Below are 8493 nucleotides of genomic sequence, written 5' to 3'. Positions count from 1 at the left end.
AAAGCCACAGCCAAGTTGGCTCTGGGCGGGCTCCACTCAGAGCCAACTTTCGGAGCTCAGGGCTGCTCTCTGCAGTACCAGGGTCCCAGGAGCGGCCCCTCCCATGTTTTCGTTCTGCTACTTGGCCCCTGTGTCTTACTGGGTCCTGGGTTCCCACACATCAGCACGGTGACCCCAGCAACTACGGCCTACTCGCTTCCTTCCTTCCTCCCAGCTGCTGCAGCAACAGGAAGCTCAGCACTTTCACTGATGCCCCCAACACGCAAGCACGTAACAGGACACAGCGTGCACACGGGTGCTTTGTACACACGCACACGTGCAGAGCACAGAGGCCCTGCCCTAGGTTAGATCTCTCCTGGAGAGTAATACTCCTCTCACTGCACCCCAGGGGCTACAGAAGCGGCCTCACAAAGTACAGGGCAGCAGACGCTGCTAGGGTGTCCCCCAAAAAGAGGTGGACCCCACAACACCACAGCCAGGACTGCGAGCCCAACGAGGACCAGGTGAGCTTCGCAGCAACCCCTGGCGAGCACTGAAACCAAAGTCTTGCAAGCATGGCAGGAGAGTCTGAGCCTGTCCAGCACCCTTGTGACCATCACTATGAAGCCCACACAGGGAGGGCAGGGAGGACACTGCCTGAAGACACCCTGCGATGTCACCGTGGCACTGTCCAGAACACAGCTCAGACATCCCGCCCAGCGCATCGACTCCCCTGCCAGGCCTTTCGTGCCGGTCCACCCAGAGTGACCTCTGACTGCAGCACCTCACACCTCACCATTGAGCTGGCATGGTGGGGGGGGGGGTTGGAAAGAAAAGGTATAGCACTGCATCCTGGAGACAATCTCAGCCTCCACAGGAGGCCCAGGCTCTCCAGCTGTGGGATGCAGTCAGGTCTCTGCTTTCTGGACAGAAAGCTGGGGGGAGGGGGGCGCGGGGTAGGGAGATAGCCAACCCTGATTCCGTCCTTAGCACCTCATGGTCGCCTGAGTACTACCAGCGGTCACTCCTGAGCACAGAGCCAGGAATAGCCCATGAGCACCACCAGAAACGGGGTAATGCAAGAGCCACCACCAGCAGGGCACTCACAGCCATTGACCCTGTTGACCCCACACAGGGGTTGACCCCATCCACTCAAAGCCTGACCACACAACCAGGGCAGCCTGGCACACGGTGACACACTCACAGCCAAGAGTGACACAGAGTGTCCACTCCCAACTCAAGGCCCACCCACCTGCTGGCCAGAGAGATGGGACAGGGTTCAAAGAGGGTCTTTCCTGGAGCTAACCTGATTCCATCTCAACCCCACACAAGTCCCCCCGCACTGCCGGCCCGGGCTCTGAGCAGACCCAGAGTGTCCTGAGCACTGCCACATGTGAGCACAAGCACACTTCCAGAAAGGCCAGCACTCTGTGCCACATGTCCCCAGGCACAGCAGAAGGTGACCCCAAAGCACAGAACCATCTGTGGCCCTGCACTCCAGGTAGTGCTTATGCCAAAGAGCCCAGGCTTGGCTGAAGGAATCCCATGTGGTCGGGCTGAGGCAGAGGTGTACTCACCCTTTCTCCAGACAGACGTGATCTAAAGGGAGATCCCCAAAATACCGAGGTGGTGATGGTGGTACTTGGGCCACACTGGCAATGCCAAGAGTAACAAGTACCAAGGGCCACACCCAGGCCACCGCAGACGAGGTCTACGCTCTATTGCTTGAACCCAGCCCTCTAGATATTTTGACACACCTGAATTTCAGACCAAGATGGGGCACAGCAGTGGCGGCCTCACAGCGACAGGCAGTCACCAGAGCTGCAATACACCACATTCTCAGAAACGATGGCCCTCGGGACCCAGATCAGAGCCCACAGAGCTGCACACAGACCTGGATTTCCTCCGTGGAATCAGGACTGACAAAGGGGCACCCTCCCCACCTGTAGAAGGCAGAGAATAGGCAAAGGCCCCTCGAGGGCCAGGCAGCAAAGTACATGCAGGCAGGCATGAGGCAACACCCACCTCAGCCCTTCACTGCCACACTCACTCACAACATTCACAACACAGCATTTGCATTCCCGCACTCTCTGCAGCCCATACTCTGCATTCCGGTTCTGACAGTGGCGTTTCTCCTTCTGCCTTGCGGCCTCCAGTCGGGAGGACTCCTCTGAAATACTAACTCCATTTTGTTTTTGTTGGTTTGTTTGTCTGGAGGCCACACCTGGCAGTTCTCAGGACTGACTCCTGGCTCTGCACTCATGAATCACTCCTGGCGGTGCTCAGGGGACCATATGGGGTGCTGGGATGAAACCCGGGTCAGCTGCTTGCAAGGCAGGCGCTCCCCACCCCCCCACTGTGCTATTGCTCTGGCCCCCTTTAGTTTTTCAGGTCTCCTCCTGTCTCCGCCTCTCATCTTTCTCAGAAAGCTCACATTCTCCCCAGAATCAGTACCCTTCCTCAATGAACTAGATCCTACGGGGGCCAAAGCAGTCGGAGCACAGCAAGCCTGACTTGCATACAGTTTACCTGGATTTGATCCCCAGCAGCACACAGAGTCCCCAGAGGCCAGAGTCCACCAGGAGTGACACCTGCACACAGAGCCAAGAGTAAGCCCTGAGCACCTCTCCAAAAAAATTAATAAAATGTGCCCCCCCCAAAAAAAAAATGATTTTACATCATTAAGAAAAAATAGGAGCCAGAGAGATAATACAGGGTTAAAACATTGGGCTTGGGGACGGGAGCGATAGCACAGCGGGGAGGGCGTTTGCCTTGCACAAGGCCGACCCGGGTTCGATTCCCAACATCCCATATGGTCCCCCGAGCACCACCAGGAGTAATTCCTGAGTGCATGAGCCAGGAGTAACCCCTGTGCATTGCTGAGTGTGACCCAAAAACCAAAAAAAAGAAAAAAAAGAAAAAAAAAACATTGGGCTTGCGTGTGACCAACTCCAGTCCATCCCCGGCACCCCTTACGATCCCTGAGCCCCAAGTCAGGAATAAGGCCTGGGCACCCCACACATGGCCCAAAACACCCTCAAAAAAAGTGGAACCCATCCAGTATCTACTGCCATGCAGTCTAACAGCAGCTGCCGAGGGCAGAGCTCCAAGGCTGCGGATGGGCCGGGACCAGGGAGCCGCTTTGGAGCTGGCCTGCGCCAGGGAGACTGGCTTCGCCAAGCACCGAAGACTAAGATGCAAAGGGAGTGGGGAGGCCTGGAGGGCGGCATGGGACCCTGATGTCCTGGAGAACAGCCCCAAACTGCAGAGGCAGCATCTGCGTCAGCACCTCCGTTAGAGAGCAGCCAGCTCTGGGCACGGCAACTCACCACAGCCAGGAAGCAGAGAGAACACAGATGCTCATTCAGAGCAAGACGCTCCTTCCGTCAAACCGTGCCGCAGAGACAGCTCAGCAGTCAGGAAGGAGGAAGGCACCACACTGCAATGTCAGAGCAAGGGACGTGCTGAGTGGAGGGAGTCCGACTGGAGCACAGACTTCCTCAGAGCAGGAGAGGAGAGGGGACCTGCAGGGAGGGAAACCAGGACGGGGAGGCGGGCGGGGCAGAAGCACATGAGGGCATGTGCTCTCGGCTGGCCTAGGCCTATGTACACAAAATTTAGCAATTTTGCATTTGCCAAAATTTTTTTATATCTAACACTAACTGTAATATGGAATACACAAGGGTGAAAAAGTAATGGAGAGCCAGAGAGTAAGTACAGAGTTAGCAGCTGTCCTCACAAGGCTGAACCAGACTCACATTTATGATCCCCCACGTCCACCAGAAATTACCCCTGAGCACAGCAGGGTGTGGCAAAAAAAAACAAATAAAATATTTTTTTAATGAAAGAGCTTACCCTTATATAAATAACACCTCAATAAAAATTAGCAAGCTGCCAAACCCTTCCCCCCCAAAAAAAATCCTGTATTTGTAGAAAAATAAAATAATTCTTAATGATATATAGAGTATACGGACTTAACAATAAAAACATTCCTACTGGGTTCAGAGATACAGCACACCGGTTAAGGCACTTGCCTTGTACACGACTGACCTAGGTTTGATCCCTGGTACCCATATGGTCCCCAAGCACTTCCAGGAGTGATCCCTGGGTACAGAGGCAGGATTAAGTTCTGAGCACCACTTTTGGGTTTTTGGTCATGATTTAAAAACCAAAACCAAAAGAATTAAAAGGGATTAAGGATGTGCCTCAGTGGAGGGCTTTCTTTGCATGTGTGAGAACCTGGGTTCAAAACTGGAGTGAAAAGAATACAAGAGAAGCAAAGTTTTAATGGAAAATTCATGTAAGAAATGTCACGATTAGGGACCAGAGCAATAGTACAGTGGGTAAGGCACTTGCCTTGCATGTGGCTGACCCGGTTTGATTCCAGCATCCCACATAAGTCACCTGAGTCATCCCTGAACACAGCCAGGAATCAGCCTTTAGCACACCCAGTGTGACCCCCCTCTCAAAAAAACTAGAATAAAAACAACTCACTTCAACTCAGGCAACCTGCAGTAATGTCCAGACACAGCCTGTCCTACGGTATCAGGCGAACAGATCAATGGAAAGACTTTTGGTTCAGGCCCTACAGGAGGGTCTCAAGGATGAGGCCAGCTCAAGCTCAGAGCTGCTGCTGGGGGCCCCATGGGAACACGAGCTCCAGGTCTGCGCCGGGCTCCAGGAGCCTAGGCAGGGCAGCCCCTTGCCTGGTCAGTAAGGGCATGTCCTGGAGGACCAGCACCGGTCTCAGCGCACCTGCCACAGCGTCTGGGCATGAACAGTCCTGGTCCCCACACACGCCTCGGGCAGCCCGGGCAGTGCTGTTGACTTGGGAGCCCTCCCACCTGCGAGCCCCAGGGCCTCCGGTGACCCGTCCACACTGCAGCCAGCAGGGAGCTTCCCTGAGGTGACTGACGTGAGCCCCGTGCCCTGGGCCTGGCACGGTGCCCCCGGAGAAAGACTCAGCCGGGAGATAGGGCACACACATGATTCATGACCCCCAGTCTTTTGGGTTTTTGGCTTGGTTTTTTTTTTTCTTTTTCTGGGGTGGTCACACCTGGTGGTGCTCAGGGGCTACTCTTGGCTCTGGGCTCAGGAATTACTCCTGGCAGTGCTCGGGGACCATGGGGGGTGCAAACGCTGTCCCTCTGGCTCCCCATTGGCCTTCAAAGCAGGAATGAAGGTGGTCACGCATCTCACGGGACAGAGACAGAGGCCAGCACGGTCCTGCCTGCGCCTTGGCCATGTGTGCAGGCACGAACCCGCCAGTGCTCAGCAGCAGCTGTTCTCCCTCTGGCACCCAGCGGGGTCTACACGGCTCTGTGGCAAGGGATTAGAGCCCAGCTCCCAGCCCCTGCCTGAAGACTTCAGGGGCTTTGAATAATGTCCTTCTCTGCATAAAACAAAAATTTACTCACATCAGGGAAATGCAGAGTAAGCTAAGACGCCACACTGGTGGGGGGCAGGGGGGAACAACAGGAACATTCCTGGAGGCTGCAGGGGTGTAAAGGGTGCAACTGGGGGGGTGGAGGCTCTCAGCAGTGTGCAGGCATGTGGTGCTGAGGAGATACGTCTGCAGCCTGCAGGCGTGTAAAGGGTGCGGCCATCTGAAGGAGCTTGTGGGAAACAGCTCTCTGTGGCCCATAAACTGCCCCGCTGGAACCGCCTCCCTGCTGGGCTCTGTTGGAATAGCAGGAGAACCAAGCCCATCCTCTAATGCCAGGGGGAGCAGCAAAGAGGGGGTTCAGGGCCTGCTGGGGCCCCCCAGTCAACGGCACAATGTCAAGCCCTGTGTGGGCCTTGGGCCTTGCATGAAGAGCCACGCCAAGAGTGCCCACAGCTGCAGGGCGCCAGCCCTGTGCCCTGACAGAGAGATGTAGCTTCTGCCCCCAGGGGAGGAGATGGGGTTCAAGAGGGAAAGAGGGATGCAGAAACTGTTTTCCTTTCCTTGAGAACAGCAAGTGTGGGCCAGAACCGTAAAACAGAGAGGAGGGTGTTTGCCTTGCACACAGCCAACCCAGGTTTGATTCTCAGCATCCCATATAGTCCCCAAGCACCGCCAGGAGTGAGTCCTGAGTGCAGAGCCAGGAGCAACCCCTGAGCACTGCTGGGTGTGACCCAAAAAGCAAGAAAGATAGGCAAGTGTGGTCAAGCATTAGCAGTTAAAGTGTGGATATAGGGGGCCAGAGTCACAGTACATCAGGTAGGGTTCTTGCCTTGCACGTGGCTGACCAGGGTTTGATCTCCGGCATGTTCTATGGTCCCGCAAGCACCACCAGGAGAGATTTCTGAGTGTGGAAACAGGAGTAACCCCTGAGCACTGCGAGGTGTAGCCCCAAATCAGCAACAACAACAATAACAATAGTGATGATAATTTTTTTTAAAATGTGAATTTAGGGAGGCTGCACACAGCCGACAATAGAGAGGGTGTCACCAGCACATGAGTTCTGGGCGCAGGGGCCAAGAGTGACGAGTCACAGGGAAGCCAGGGAGGCGCCGTGCCAGGCTGGCCTTGAATTCCAAACTTGTGCTGTGAGGCCTTCAGTAGGAGCAGTGGCTGGAACTCGGCACTTCCGGAGGATGGCGTCACTATTGTTTCCGAGGTTGAGAGAGAGGCTGGATTTTGATTGTGAGCGGATATCCCAGATGGAGTTCACCAGAACTCGTTCAAGTTCGAGCTGTCCAAACTGTCTGAATCACCGTGGCCTTCTGCAGCTTCATCCGGAGCAGCAGGAACCGAATCGCACGTGGAGGGTGCCAGGAAGAGGTGCTTCACCACCGGATGCAGGTGCTCATAGAAACGGCAGTGACTCAGGAGCGCCTGGAGGGCAGGTGTGCCGACAAGAGACAGGCCCAAATCCTCCTCATGGGCACAAGGGCCCTGCCAAGTATAATCCTTTATACTTTCAGATGGCATGGGAATTACAAGGAGATTCTGAAGAATAAATACATCCTCATGGCGCACCCTGCTGCACTTGGCTGGTCCAGCAGGATGATGAGCACAGTTCCTCAGAGCCCTCGGGAAATGTTCTGACAGCTGCTGGCCAGAGCCACACAGCCCATGACCAGGGTGGTCAGTGCCACTCCCAAGGCCAAAGACGTGTGAACCTGACCTCTGTGTCTCGATCCACCCACAGGGGGATCAGCCACATGAGTCCTTGCTGGCCCAGAGCCTAGTCCTCTCTGGGGCCACCCAGTGGCAGGAACCACTGCAACATCCAGTCTGGGGTCGGGACCTGCGCCAGCATCTCATGAGACAGCTGCAGCTGGCAGAGAACGGTGCTCTTGGTGACGCCCTTGCCCATGAACCACATGGTGTTCCCTCCGCGCTCCACGTAGAAGGAGGTCACCACCATGGGACGGCAGATTGCGGCCACTTGTGCTTGACAACAACTCAAGCTGATACTCTCAGTTGAAGTTTCAATTGAGTGATGTCAGGGTCGCATGTAGCTCTCACTTTCGTGCCAGCCTTTGCCCCCCAGCAAACCTGGCGGGCACTCCCAACCCCCAATGGAAAGGGGCGCGTCGCGGAGCATGCTCTTTTCTATTGAGTTCTTCCTTCAGTTCTGACGACCACGGCAGCAAGAAGACTATACAGGACAATGCAGAGAGAGAGAGAGAGAGAGAGAGAGAGAGAGAGAGAGAGAGAGAGAACAAAAGAACTGAGTGTTGGCTCGAGAAATGTGGCATTGTACTTGGCAAGAAATGGTGTCTAGGGGGCTGGAGTGATAGCACAGCGGGTAGGGTGTTTGCCCTGCACGCGGCCGACCCGGGTTCGATTCCCAGCATCCCGTATGGTCCCCTGAGCACCACCAGGGGTAATTTCTGAGTGCACGACCAGAAAAAACCCCTGTGCATCGCCAGGTCTGATCCAAAAAGCAAATAAATAAATAAATTGAAAAAAAAAAGGAATGGTGTCTAGAAATGCGTTCTGAGCCCCAACAGCAGGACTCTGCATCTCTGGTTCTTGAAAATCTAGAGGTGGGGAGAGAAAGATGAGATAAAGAGGCAAAATGTTCTGGAAGTGATAAGAACATCCCACAAGTAAAACGTCCTTTGGAATAGGGAGATCTCAAAGGATATATTTTGGAGACTAAAACATACATATTTTTAATTGATTGGGTATGTGAGTCTAGGTGAAATTTATATTAAAGTGACACATGCATAGTGGGTCTGGATAGGTCAGTCAGTAGAGCACCAGACTTTTAATCTGAGGGTCCAGGGTTCAAGTCCCTGTTCAGGCACTTAACTTTGTTTTTATCCGCCCCCTTCCCTAAATTGAACTGTGGGAAGGAGTCTTTGTACTTTGTTTTGAGACTGACGATGTCAATGGTTAGATTTTTGTTTCCAGGGAGAGCTAGTTTTTTTGGAGAAGAGACTATAGTCAGTTGGCTAGAGAAAAATAAAAATCTTTAAATTTGAGACTAGAGCAATAGCACAGCAGGTAAGTCATTTGCTCAGGAATTACTCCTGAAAGTGCTCGGGGCCATATGAGACAATCAGGGACTGAACCTG

At 54.1% G+C, this 8493-nt stretch overlaps 1 non-coding gene across 1 annotated transcript; it reads left to right on the top strand.

Moving 5' to 3' along the window:
• Positions 1 to 8149: 8149 nt before the first annotated feature.
• On the top strand, positions 8150 to 8222 carry TRNAK-UUU (transfer RNA lysine (anticodon UUU)). Its single transcript has one exon. It is a non-coding gene; the product is annotated as a tRNA-Lys (tRNA).
• The last annotated feature ends 271 nt before the right edge of the window (positions 8223 to 8493 follow it).

The sequence above is a fragment of the Sorex fumeus genome, unplaced genomic scaffold, assembly GCF_029834395.1.
Source record: "Sorex fumeus unplaced genomic scaffold, SorFum_2.1 ptg000064l, whole genome shotgun sequence".
NCBI classification, from domain to species: domain Eukaryota; kingdom Metazoa; phylum Chordata; class Mammalia; order Eulipotyphla; family Soricidae; genus Sorex; species Sorex fumeus.
The sequence above is the reverse complement of the archived record's forward strand: the minus strand, read 5'-3'. Positions and strand labels throughout refer to the sequence as shown.